Consider the following 13,872-nt stretch of genomic DNA (forward strand, 5'->3'; position numbering starts at 1 on the left):
GGGGACACAATGTTTACCCAGGTTTGGGCCCTCTTGATGGAGGTAAAACCCTACGTCCTGCTTGATTGTTCTTGATGATATGAGTGTTACAAGAGTTGATCTACCACGAGATCTGAGAGGCTAAACCCTAGAAGCTAGCCTATGGTATGATTGTATGTTGTCCTACGGACTAAAACCCTCCGGTTTATATAGACACCAGAGGGGGCTAGGGTTACACAAGGTCGGTTACAAAGGAGGAGATATACATATCCATATTGCCTAGCTTGCCTTCTACGCCAAGTAAAGTCCCATCCAGACACGAGACGAAGTCTTCAATCTTGTATCTTCATAGTCCAACAGTCCGGCCAAAGGATATAGTCCGGCTGTCCGGAGACCCCCTAATCCAGGACTCCCTCAGTAGCCCCCGAACCAGGCTTCAATGACGTCAAGTCCGACACGCAGTATTGTCTTCGACATTGCAAGGCGGGTTCTTCTCCAAATTTTGGATGTTTGTTAAGTAGTGTCCGGCCCCATAAATGTTGGACCTCTTGGCTTTCGCACCCAATAAGGGCTATCTTCCACGCGTCGAATGAATACGAGGAGCCAGGGCATTTTTACATTCAGCCCCCTAGCCAGGTAAATGAATTGTCTATTAAAGGGATGGGGATTCTTAGATCCAATCCATACCATCCTCCCACAGCGAGAATCCATCGGAGCGCGCTTCGGAAAAATCCACTCCAACATGGTCGACCACCGCAGCTCCTCCTCTCGCCCCCGTAGCCCTAAGCCCGGTGATTGGGAAAGGTGTTCTGTCTCACACACTCGATTAGTCGAACTGCAGACTCAGGGATTTCTCCCTCCAGCATATATGGTTCCCGTCTGAGCCAGGCTCGCCACCAACAATGGCGGGGAGCAAGCAGAGAGCTTCCCCAGCCCCTCTATGGGGGAGCGGGTATGCCTTGTTCCTTACTTATTAAGGGGACTCGGATTTCCAATTCATCCATTCCTCCGCGGGCTCCTGGAGTTTCACGACCTCCAACTGCATAATTTCACCCCTGCTTCCATATTACACATCGCCGGCTACATTGCCCTCTGCGAGTTATTCCTGGGCTGCGAGGCTCATTTCGAGCTATGGAAAAGGTTATTTTGCCTCGTCCCCCGCACACAGAAGGGGTCACTTTATCAAGTAGGCGGAGCCAAAATATGGCGCATTGCCGAAATCGGATACCTGTCCGGTACCCCGAAGAAGATGTCCGAGGACTGGCCTTCGGAATGGTTTTATATGGAGGACGTCCCCCTTTCGGACCCTGTTTGGTGGGGTCTTCCTGAGTTCAACAATGCTCCTTTGAAGAAACGCCGAAGCTGGCGCCCACGGAGCCCCCAGGAGGAAGACAACAGAGAAGTCCTTTACCTGATGAACCGGATTAAAGCGCTGGCTCAATCAGGATTGACAGTAATCGAGGTTATGTCAATATGCATAATGCGGGGAGTGCAGCCACTTCAATATCGAGGGCACCCCCTGTAGTGTTTTAACGGGGAAGATGATGCCACCCGTTGCGGGCGTAAGGGACCGGACACCGCTGCTGCTTTAGCAAAAATTCTGTCCGAGTTGTTCAAGGGAGAGGAAGAGGAGTTCATCTGCATCAAGCCACGGGATGGATTCTCCATGTACAACCCTCCAAGCTGGGTGAGTTATATCTCCTTACTCCCATTCTTCCCGCATTCTTTGTCGTAGGTACTCACCTTGCCATTTTACGGCAGGAACTGCGAAAAGCCGTAAGGGAGGTCAACAGCCCATCCCCACAACCAGAGGACCCTGACCGGGCCCTCGGTCCCGAACTCGAAGAAGATTTGGACATATTCATGGAGCTGATAGACAGGCAGTTCTATCAATTGAGCTGTGATGACGCCATGGTGGCCATTACGGCCGACTATCCCGGACTGCTCCCTGCGTCGCACGTAAGAAAATCCAAACTCCCAACTCCAAAAACTAGGATCCCCTTTTAGACAGTTCACCTACCATATACACATGGTGTTTTACAGGGAAGGCATTCGGGACACCGTGCCGAACCCGCAGCAACTCGCCAACAAGAGGCGCCGAGGCCGTGTAGGCCAAAAAGGAAGGCGGTCAGGACGGAGACGCCGATGCAGAGATATGACAACAACCCCGCTCCGTGGTTGTCATCTTTCTCAAAATGTAATGACATCCATATTTCTTTAATAGAAAAAACGCTCGCCGGAATATGTCCGGAGAGGCTGCCGGTCATGCTTCCACGAGTCGGGCTCCAGGGCCGGACATAGAGGCGGAAGCCGACATGGGGCGGACATCGGATACTCCTCCTACAGAGGATGCGGATAGACTGTCCGCCACAAATTCAGAAGTGGAGAGCGCCATGAATCATAGGCGTCGTCGGGCCATACTCCGTGACACTTGCTTCTCACCAGAGGCATTTGATGCCTTCAATTCTGGAGACACGTACCTCCGTGCTGCTCAAAATGGTCTAGCCAGAGCCACAGACCAGTATGTAAGGGATGTACAGGTAAGCAAATATGACGATTATATGTATCAGTAGCCCCTGAGACTTGAAACAATTTACACAACTGATTTAAGGATCATTTATTGTGCAGGTTCTTACAGAGAAGAATACTCGACTGTCACAAGAGCTGGAGGAATGCAAGACCCAACTTCGGGCCGCCATTGCCGCATTGAAGGAACCTGAAAAGTCCCTAGCTGGTAACATTTGTTTCAAAGAATGATAGGTACCATATAGTGTGCGGCATGGCTGCAGATCTAACAATAGATATTGCAGATGACTCCGGAGAGAATCTGGAGGACCAGCATGTCGTACGACAGCTAAAGGTTGGCGAACGCATGCTGACTAAGGTCAGGCGGGAGAAAAACAATCCCCAAGATGCCAATACCAAGCTGAGCGTGGAACTGAAAGATGTTCGAGCCCAGCTTGCGGACTCCGAGAAGGAGAATAAGCGGCTTCGACATGGCATTTTCAGTAAGTGCTTGAACGAACGCTTGAAAGGGTGCGGCGGAGAAGTCGGCTAACAGAGTTATGTCTGCAGGTATGCTGACGGGTCGTCCCGCGGAGGAGATGCCCAGGTCTGCGGGTGATCTTCTACCCGAGCTCTCACAACTGCACGAACAAGTTTGGCAAGTGATGCAAGGTATTGCCCAGGCCTTGTGGACATCCGTCTCCCTGCCAGAAGGCATTGGAGAGCTTGCGGAGAAGCTCAAGGGAGCACGGCGGCGCTTCCGATTATGGAAGATATCGGCCTGCCGTCAAGGTGCCAGGGAAGCCTGGGCCATGGTGAAGACGCGGTATACGAAGGCTGACCCAAACCACATGGCCGAGGTTGGACCTGTGGGGCCCGATGGGAAAGAGATCCCCATTAGCTTAGTGTATGGGCAAGTAGAATTAGCCGCAAAGTATTCCCAACAGGATTGTAGGCTAGACAGCCTGTTGGATGGTATAGAAGAGGAATTTAGTCAGTCTACATGACTATGTAATTAAAGTGACATGTATAATGCCTTCTAGCCGGATTGTAAATCATTTGTCATGGCGGACCTTTTCGCTTCAACCTCGGGACCCAATAGTCCGGAGTGTATCCGAATACCCGCTCAGTTATATAAGAACTGGGGTATGCGTGGAAACCAGGCGTAGGGGTCATTAGTGCTTGAACAGACAAGTATCCAACTAGTTATGTTATATTACATGGGTAGTAAGAAACATCTTCCAGGGAGAATAGTTCCGTTAAGGGTTCCTTTCCCTGGGTACGCATGCCCTAAAGTGCATGTCCGGACTGCGAGAGGAGACGCAGGCAAAAACATCTGGGGGCACATATGGAAAATAAATAAAAATCATCTTTTGTTCACCGACCGAATATTCCCTTAAGAACGCTAGCTTTCGGCTTCACCCAGTCTGAGGTACACATCCGGCTGACCCGGCAGTAACAATCGCAGAGGTGCTCCCCTTATGCCCTAGCCGAATTAACGGGAACGTAGGGCATAAATACAAGAGCCAGGCAACCCAGCTTGGCCAAAACTTAAGTCATATCGATGCATATAATGGTGAAGAAAAGGTACATGCGGAAGAATAACACATGTGCGGGGCATGAAGCCCAGATGAATAATTAAGCTTATGTGTAAGAAGCCCCTAGGTATAATGAGCGCGGTTAGCGCGTCAATAGTGTGCAAGCAAGGCACAAGTTGGCCCTTGAAGGCCTTGAGAAAGAATAAAAGAAAGGAAGATAGAAAAGACAGATAATGTATATGCAAAAAATGGACAGAGGAAGGAGACGCACATAGAGTCCGGCACTAGGCGTAGAATCTTCAGAGCCTGGCTGCATTCCATGGGTTTGGCTCAAGTCGATTATTCGATGCATCCCGCAGACGATACGCTCCACCGGTCAGAACTTGGTCAATAATGAAGGGACCTTCCCATTTGGGCTCGAGCTTGGTCTTTTTCTTCTCCGGCAGGTGTAGAACTAGCTCGCCAACGTTATAAGTTTTGGCCCGTACTTCTCTGCTTTGGTATCTGTGAGCCTATTGCTGATAGAATACGAAACGGGCTTTTGCCATGTTGCGCTCCTCCTCCAGGGTGTCCAGACTATCCTGCCGATCGAGCTCGGCTTCTCTTTCTTCGTACATGTGCACTCGAGGTGAGTCATGAATTATGTCACAGGGCAGAACCACCTCTGCATAGTACACCACAAAGAAGGGTGTGTATCCGGTAGTACGATTCGGCGTGGTCCGCAGCCCCCAGAGTACGGAGTCGAGCTCCTCTAACTAGTGCGTGTTAGACTCCTTTAAGTACCTCACTAATCTGGGTTTGATGCCACTCATGATAAGACCATTTGCTCACTCAACTTGGCCGTTAGTTTGTGGGTGATAGACAGAGGCATAATCGAGCTTAATGCCCATGTTGCTGCACCAGAGTTTTACCTCGTCAGCCATGAAGTTCATGCCGTTGTCAGTGATGATGCTGTGGGGGGCACCATAACGGTGTACAACCCTGGATATGAAGTCTATCACCGGTCCAGATTCGGCCGTTTTAACAGGTTTGGCTTCTATCCATTTGGTGAATTTATCCACCATGACCAGTAAGTATTTTTTTCTTATGGGTTCCCCCTTTAAGGGGTCCAACCATGTCAAGCCCCCAGACCGCGAAGGGCCAGGTAATGGGGATTGTTTGGAGGGTGGTGGGTGGCATGTGGCTTTGGTTTGCAAAAAGCTGGCAACTGACGCATGGTTGGACCAAATCCTGTGCATCTACCCGGGCCGTCGGCCAATAAAAACATGTACGGAAGGCCTTGCTTACAAGGGCCTGGGCTGCGGCGTGGTGGCCGCCGAGTCCGGCCTGAATTTCTGCCAAAAGCTTCCGCCCTTCCTCTTCGGAGATGCACCTTTGAAGGACTCCGGTAGTGCTTTTTTATACAGCTCTCCCTCGTGGACCCTGTAGGCTTTAGATCGCCGCACTATGCAACATGCCTCATTTTGGTCCTCAGGAAGTTCCTGCCTAGTTAGGTAGGCCAGGAATGGTTCTGTCCACGGGGCGATGATGGCCATTATTACGTGGGCTGAAGGTGTTATTTCGGTGGCAGAGTCTCCGATTATGTCAGAGTGTTCGGTATCGGGCATTTTGGCCGGGTCCGGACTATCATTATCGGTGTCCCCTTCCCATACCACGGATGGCTTAAACAACCTCTCCAAAAAGATGTTGGGGGGACCGCATCGTGTTTTGCGCCAATGCGGGCAAGGATATCCGCCGCCTGATTGTTTTCCCGAGCCACATGGTGAAATTCGAGCCCCTCGAACCGAGCTGACATCTTTAGAACGGCGTTGCGATAGGCCGCCATCTTCGGATCCTTAGCATCAAAGTCTCCATTTATTTGGGATATTGCAAGGTTTGAATCCCCACGCACCTCCAGGCGTTGAATGCCCATGGAGACTGCCATCCGAAGACCATGTAACAGGGCTTCGTATTCGGCTGCGTTGTTGGAGTCTGTATATAGTATCTGTAGTACGTATTGAACTGTATCTCCGGTTGGGGACGTCAGGAGGACGCCAGCCCCCAGACCAACCAGCATTTTGGAGCCGTCGAAGTGCATGATCCAATTAGAGTATGCGCCATACTCTTTAGGGAGTTCGGCTTCCGTCCATTCGGCGACAAAGTCGGCCAATACTTGCGATTTAATGGCTCGCCGGGGTTTGTATGTTATGTCGAACGGGAGGAGCTCAATGGCCCATTTGGCAATCCGGCCCGTGGCGTCGCGGTTGTTTATAATATCATTAAGTGGCACTTCCGAGGCTACTGTAATTGAACACTCTTGAAAGTAGTGTCGCAGCTTCCGGGATGCCATGAATACCGCATAGGCTATCTTTTGATAATGTGGGTACCGTGATTTGCATGGAGTGAGGACAGTGGATACATAATATACCGGCTTTTGAAGGGGGAATTTATGTCCGTCCGTTTCTCGTTCGACGACGAGCACTGCGCTTACAACCTGATGAGTTGCCGCAATGTACAACAGCATTGGTTCACCGATGTTTGGCGCGGCCAGGATTGGGTTGGTTGCCAGTATGGCTTTTATTTCTTCCAATCCGGCTATGGCAGCGTCCGTCCACTCGAAGTGTTCGGTGCGCCGAAGGAGGCGATAAAGGGGTAATGCCTTTTCTCCTAAGCGGGAGATAAAGCGGCTTAGAGCCGCCACACATCCGGTTAATTTCTGGATTTGTTTGAGGTCCGTTGGTATAGCCAACTGTGATAGAGCTCGGATTTTGGCCGGATTTGCTTCAATTCCTCTACTGGAGACAATGAAACCCAGGAGCTTTCCGGCTGGTACACCGAAAACGCATTTTTCCGGATTGAGCTTGATGTCGTATGTTCGGAGGTTGTCGAATGTGAGCCTCAAGTCGTCTATTAGAGAGTCGACGTGTTTGGTTTTGACGACCACATCATCTACGTATGCCTCTACTGTTTTGCCGATCTGTTTCTCCAGACATGTCTGAATCATGCGCTGATATGTTGCGCCGGCGTTTTTGAGCCCAAAAGGCATTGTGTTGAAACAGAAGGGGCCGTATGGTGTGATAAATGCCGTTGCGGCTTGGTCGGACTCCGCCATCTTGATTTGGTGGTAGCCGGAGTATGCGTCGAGGAAACACAATGAATCGTGTCCTGCGGTAGCATCGATAATTTGATCGATGCGGGGGAGGGGGAAGGGATCCTTTGGGCAAGCCTTGTTGAGGTCCTTAAAATCAACACATAGGCTCCAGGATTTGTCCTTCTTTGGTACCATCACCAGGTTTGCTAGCCAGTCTGGGTGTTTTATTTCTCTAATGAATCCGACCTTCAATAACTTGGCTAGTTCCTCTCCCATAGCTTGTCTCTTAGGTTCAGAGAAACGCTGAAGAGTCTGCTTGTCCGGCTTGAATCCCTTTAGAATATTAAGGCTGTGTTCGGCCAGCCTGCATGGGATTCCTGGCATGTCTGAGGGGTGCCAGGCGAATATGTCCCAATTCTTGTGTAGGAACTCTCGTAGTGTGGCATCCACAACGGGGTTTAACTGTGCCCCGATGGAGGCTGTTTTTGTAGGGTCCGTTGGGTGGACTTGGAATTTGACTATTTCATCCGTTGGTTTAAAAGAGGTGGACTTGGATCTCTTGTCAAGTATGTCGTCCCTGTCCACTGTGGAGCGCAGCGCAGTTAATTCCTCGGCCGCAAGGGCTTCGGATAATGCCTCGAGGGCCAATGCGGCTATTTTGTTTTCGGCGCCGAGTGCTGTGTCCGGATCACTAGCGAGAGTGATGATTCCGTTGGGCCCGGGCATTTTGAGCTTCATGTACCCGTAATGGGGTATAGCTTGGAAGATCGTGAACGCCTCCCGACCTAAAAGGGCGTGGTATCCGCTACTGAACGGGGCCACTTGGAATGTAATTTCTTCGGACCTATAGTTCTCCGGCGTGCCGAATACCACATCTAGTGTGATTTTCCCAGCACAGCGTGCTTCCCGACTGGGGATGATTCCTCTGAAGGTTGTGCTGCTTTGCTCAATGCGGTTCCAGTCTATTTCCATTTTTTGAAGAGTTTCCTCATAAATGAGGTTTAATCCACTGCCGCCGTCCATGAGTACTTTGGTGAGTCGAAAGCCGTCCACAATTGGACTGAGGACCAGTGCAGCTGGTGCTCGGGCTGTTCGGAATTTAGGTTCGTCACTAGCATTGAAGGTAATAGCCGTGTCACTCCATGGATTTATTGCTGCCACGTGGCAGATTTCGGCAAGGCTGCGGAGTGTTCGCTTGCGCCTATTATTTGATGCGAAGATTTCAAAGATTGTTAATACCGTATTGTTATCCCCGGGATGGTGCTCTGTGGCATCTGGGATGAGAAGATCCTCACCACTTTTGGCCACCTGCCGGAGTACCCAACATGCTCTAAGGCTGTGTGTTGGTATGGTATCCATTGTACTATGAATTTTGCAGGGTCCGTTGAGCCATCCCTCCAATACGGTTCCACGCCCTGTAGAGGGTCTTTGCTTCTTTGTAATTAACTCGGGTGTCTTATGATAATGCACCCTTTTACTTCGGACTGGGTGTATATTCGGAGCCGGATTATCCCAAAAATTAGTTTCGGTTTTCCAGGCGCTTTCCATCGCACAGTACTTTCATACTATGGACGCCAAGTCGGCGAAGTGTGATATGCCACGGCGACTTATGGCGTTAAGGATTCCCTTGTCCGTGCAGTTATTGCAGAAAAATGAGACTGTGTCTTCCTCGAGACAGTCCTTAACCTTGTTCATCACAAGGAGGAATCTGGCCCAATAATGATGTACTGTTTCTTGGGGTGCTTTCTTGATGTGGGAAAGATCGTTTATGCTTGGGTGGGTGGGTGGCTTTGAGTCCGAACCCTTACCCGATCTGAGACCCAGGGGCCGAGGAGTTTCCAATCTTGGAAGTTCGGGTTTCGGGATGTTGCCCGATAAGACTGGCCCGCCGCCTCACTCTAGGTTCAGGGCTTGGGTGATGTCCTCCCGTAAACGGGTATCCGGCTCGGAGAGCTCAGGAATCCGGACATAGTTAGTCCTCAAGATAGAGGAAGAATCGCCGCATTGTTCCTCCACCACCGCAATATGATGGGTGACCGGTGGAGAGTTAGTCTCCCTTTGATCGGGTTTAAGCCCAATCCGATCATAGTCCGTAGCGACTCCCAAGGCAGTGATGCGATCCAAGAGCTCATTTAGGGATGAGAGCTCCATTGGATCCATCTGCTCGGCAAATTCTGAGCTGACATGGAGGCTGTTTTCGATGACCCGAGAAGTCATTGTCTGTGCAGCAGCCGAACGGGCGGTCATGATGAAACTGCCTAGCCGGAGAGTTTGGTCGACAGCCAGGGCCCCCCGGCGGTAATGTTGTTTTTAACAACGAGACAAGGCATCCTTCCTTACGGTGACGGCACAGTGGAACTCTCAATGAAAGCACCAATGTCGGTGTCAAAACCGGCGGATCTCGGGTAGGGGGTCCCGAACTGTGCGTCTAAGGCGGATGGTAACAGGAGGCAGGGGACACGATGTTTACCCAGGTTCGGGCCCTCTTGATGGAGGTAAAACCCTACGTCTTGCTTGATTGTTCTTGATGATATGAGTGTTACAAGAGTTGATCTACCACAAGATCTGAGAGGCTAAACCCTAGAAGCTAGCCTATGGTATTATTGTTTGTTGTCCTACGGACTAAAACCCTCCATTTTATATAGACACCGGAGGGGGCTAGGGTTACACAAGGTCTGTTACAAAGGAGGAGATATGCATATCCATATTGCCTAGCTTGCCTTCTACGCCAAGTAAAGTCCCATCCGGACATGAGACGAAGTCTTCAATCTTGTATCTTCATAGTCCAACAGTCCGGCTGTCCGGAGACCCCCTAATTCAGGACTCCCTCAACGGGCTTGAATCCTTCAGGGAATTCATGATCCAGGACCTCATCAGTGAAGCAATGAGGGTGTGTGGGGCCTCTGTATCGGGCCGTATCGTGACGCGGCTCTGATGAAGTTCATCTACGGTGTTCGGCCTGCGCATGACTGGGTTTGTCACGTCCGAATAGGTGGCCATTTGTCACGTGTCGAGGTGCGTCCTCGCGATCCATAGATTGATCTGGTAGGTCCTGCTTTATTGTTCAAGTTCTGCCGAAGGTCATATGTATGGCCGTGGGCGAATTTACCTTTGCCTGAGTGACGAGGCGGGGCGGGTTGGTGTTCGACATGGGTTGCCGTTTTGTCCCGGCCACGCGGTGACCGATCAGCCGCATTGTACGATGGTGGTATATACTCCGGCGCCTCCTCGTCGAACCGAGGTAGCAATTTACGCTTTGGGTAGCTTTTGGTTGGGCGCTTGAGGCCGTATTCTTCAGCTGCTAGGACATCAGTCCATTTATCATTGAACAGATCCTGGTCAGCTTGAAGCTGCTGCTGCTTCTTTTTCAGGCTCCTTGCAGTGGCTATTAGCTGGCGCTTGAAGTGCTCCTGCTCAAGAGGTTCCTCGGGCACGATGAAATCCTCGGTGCCAAGGCTCACCTCATCCTCGGAGAGCGGAAGGTAACTGCCATTCTCCGAATCTTTGTGCATGACCTGTTTAACAGGGCTAACCTGCGCATCTTCCTGTTCGTCTTGTTCGTTTGTTGTGCCGACGGGGTCTTCGTTGTCTTCGGCACCTTCCGGAGTGTCATCTTCTCTTGTGTCGGTGTTGCTATCTTTACTGCGGCATGACTTAGAGCGGTGCCGCTGACGCCGGCTCTTGGACTGTATTTCGAAAGGTTTATTCTCAACTGGGTCTTCCTTGTCGTCGCCACTGTTTTCCTTTGGTGCATCCACCATGTATACGTCATACGAGAAAGTGGTCGTCCAGCGTCCGGTGAACGGCGGGTTCTGGTCTTCTTCTTTTCCGGCATCGTCGTCCATACCGTCGATGTCCTCGGAGTCGTAATCAAGTTCGTCGGTCAAATCCTCGACCGTGGCTATAAAGTGGGTGGCGGGTGGAAAGCGAAATTCTCCATCGTCAACCCCTAATTCGAGCCGGATATAGTTCGGCTGAGAGTCCTCCGCTAAGGACAGAATTTTTAACGAGTTTAGCACATCGCCCAGAGGCGAGTGCTGGAAGATGTCTGCGGCGCTGAATTCGAAGATCGATAAACGATCAAGGTCGGTGTTTGTGGGCTCGTGTGGTTCGGAACCTATAGACGGAGACGAGTCCGGTGTTCTAGTGGCATAGGCATCGAGTGAGACCAGGTCCATGTGCAGCTCCAACGCCGTGGAATCTGCGTCCTCCGTGCTGGGGTTAATCCTCCCATCTTTGGATGGCGTAGCCTGCTCCGGCTCTAGGGCCAGAGTGGTTACAGGAGCGATCTCCTGGATGCGGCCCGATGACAGATTTAAGTCATGATCATCGGGAGCGGCTACGGCGGTATCGAATCCGGCGAAGATCAAGTCTCCACGGATGTCCGCGACGTAGTTCAAGCTCCCGAATCTGACCTTATGGTCAGGGGCGTAGCTTTCGATCTGCTCCAGATGGCCAAACGAGTTGGCCCACAGTGCGAAGCCGCCGAACACAAAGATCTGTCCGCGGAGGAAAGTTTCTCCGCAGACAACGCCATTATTGATGATTGAAGGGGCCATCAAACCTTTCAGCGACAACACAGAGGAACTCTCAATGAAAGCACCAATGTCGGTGTCAAAACCGGCGGATCTCGATTAGGGGGTCCCGAACTGTGCGTTTAAAGTTGATGGTAACATGATACATGAGACACAATGTTTACCGAGGTTCAGGCCCTCTCTATGGAGGTAATACCCTACTTTCTGCTTGATTGATCTTGATGAATATGAGTGTTACAAGAGTTGATCTACCACAAGATCGTAATAGCTAAACCTTAGGAATCTAACCTGTATGACTACGATATTGAGTATCACCTATTCGGACTACACCCTCCGGTTTATATAGACACCGGGGGGATGTAGGGTTACATAGAGTTGGTTACATAAGATGAAATCTTCATAGTTGTTCGCCAAGCTTGCCTTCCACGCCAAGGAGAGTCCTATCCGGACACGAGTGTAGTCTTCAGTCTTCGTATCTTCACAGCCCATCAGTCCGGCCCATAGACAACAGGTCGGACGTCCGAGAATCCCTTAGTCCAGGACTCCTTCAGTCGCGGCGGCGGTCTTGCGCGGGGCACGAGGCTTGCCTTTTCCGGAGGGGGCGGCCGTGCCGGACGAGGCGAGGGAGGCGAGGCCGGCGGCGGCATCGAGGTCGATGGCGTCCTTCAGGGGGGGGGGGGGGGGTTGTGAGGCGGGAGCACGCGCGGGAGTGAAAATGGGTCGCCATGCGAACGCCAAACAGACACGCGTTCATTTGAGTCGGCGCATTGGGCCGCCTTTTCTGTCTGCGGCCGATCCAAACAGTGAGTTGCCCCATTGAAGTTGCTCTAAGATGCCGTGACGTTATTGCTGTTGCACTCAAGCTTCGGATTAGGATTCAGTGTCGCGGGCTGACAGCGCCCAGAGCAGATTCCTCTCTGCCCCCGTCGTCACTTCTCCCGCACGGGAGAGACACGCACGACAGGCTGCGCTTTGTAGCAGTTGGAGCCCCAAAAGCAGCCCCGGCCTTGTCCGTCGCGAGCGGAAAGCTGAGGTCGCTCACGGGGACACGCGACCCAGCGCCCGAGAGGCACGGCCATGGCGCCGCGACGCACGCTCTCGCTCCCCCTCTGCCGCCGCTGCATGGCCGCTGGCTTCTGGCTCGGCAAAAGGAGAGAAAAGAAAGAAGAAAAGAAAGATGCTGGGCATGCATAGGCTGTGGAGCGAGCGAGCTCGCTCAAGGCCTTTCCCTCGCGCATGGAAAGCCGTGTCCCCTGTTTCCCGGGCCGTTCACCTAATCTGCCGCTAACCTCCGATTCTTCGCTCACTAAACTCCTCACCTAAAAGCGTCATGGACACCTGTGCCTTGTCCGGGACTCCCATGCCTTAATCTCACAAAATTAACCTACTAGTATCTCCGTAACATAAGACATGGAGATGGAGATGATATTTGACTATTTTGACGTGGTGATGGCTTGAAGTTTGAACCACATTTTATTCTTTTGGCACTTTGAACCAGTTGTAATTTCACTTCGAAATAGAGTAGTGCTAGCAACGAATGGGTCAGAGACAAGAGCCGGAACAGGCCTTCTGCTGATGTCTGCGCCTGCTGCCCGCTGTTGCCAAGATTCTCTGCGTGTGGCAAGCATTCCTACCCTTTCAGTCATGCGGTATACATGGCCGAATGATTGTGTCCTCGTAGCTCCTGCCTCGCTACGGCAGTATAAAGGGCTTTCCAACTTTGACTGTTGCACGGTACCACTACTACGCCACTTCGCTAATCCGCTCAAGTTTTCTCTCGGCCGCGGGCGCTGTTACATTGGCAGCAGAGCAGAGCGCCTCAGGAGATTCAGCTTCTCTCGTGCACACGCACACACAGAGCAGCAGGGTACTACAGTCTACAGCCCACTGATCCATCCACTCTGTCTGGTCCTCTTGCCCCCATGAATGCATGAGATGCCGGCCAGCCAGAGGTTCCTTTTCTTCCTCGTCGCCTTCCTCCTCCTGGGGGCGACGGCGGCGGCCGGAGGGGACGGCCACGCCGCCGGCACGACCGAGGCGGCCGCGGAGGCGCGCTCGCCCGACGCGGCGTTCGACGTGCGGGCGAGGAAGTGGTGGCCGCGGGTCCCGGCGACCACGGACGGCCTCGTCAGGGGCAGCGAGCGCCGGGTGCCCAACTCCTCCGACCCGCTCCACAACCGCTGACGTGATTACACCACCGCTGCCTGCTCCCGTGCCATCCGATTCTTGGCGCTCCCGCGTCGCC

This window comes from Triticum aestivum, chromosome 2A (genome assembly GCF_018294505.1).
Source record: "Triticum aestivum cultivar Chinese Spring chromosome 2A, IWGSC CS RefSeq v2.1, whole genome shotgun sequence".
Lineage (NCBI taxonomy): Eukaryota > Viridiplantae > Streptophyta > Magnoliopsida > Poales > Poaceae > Triticum > Triticum aestivum.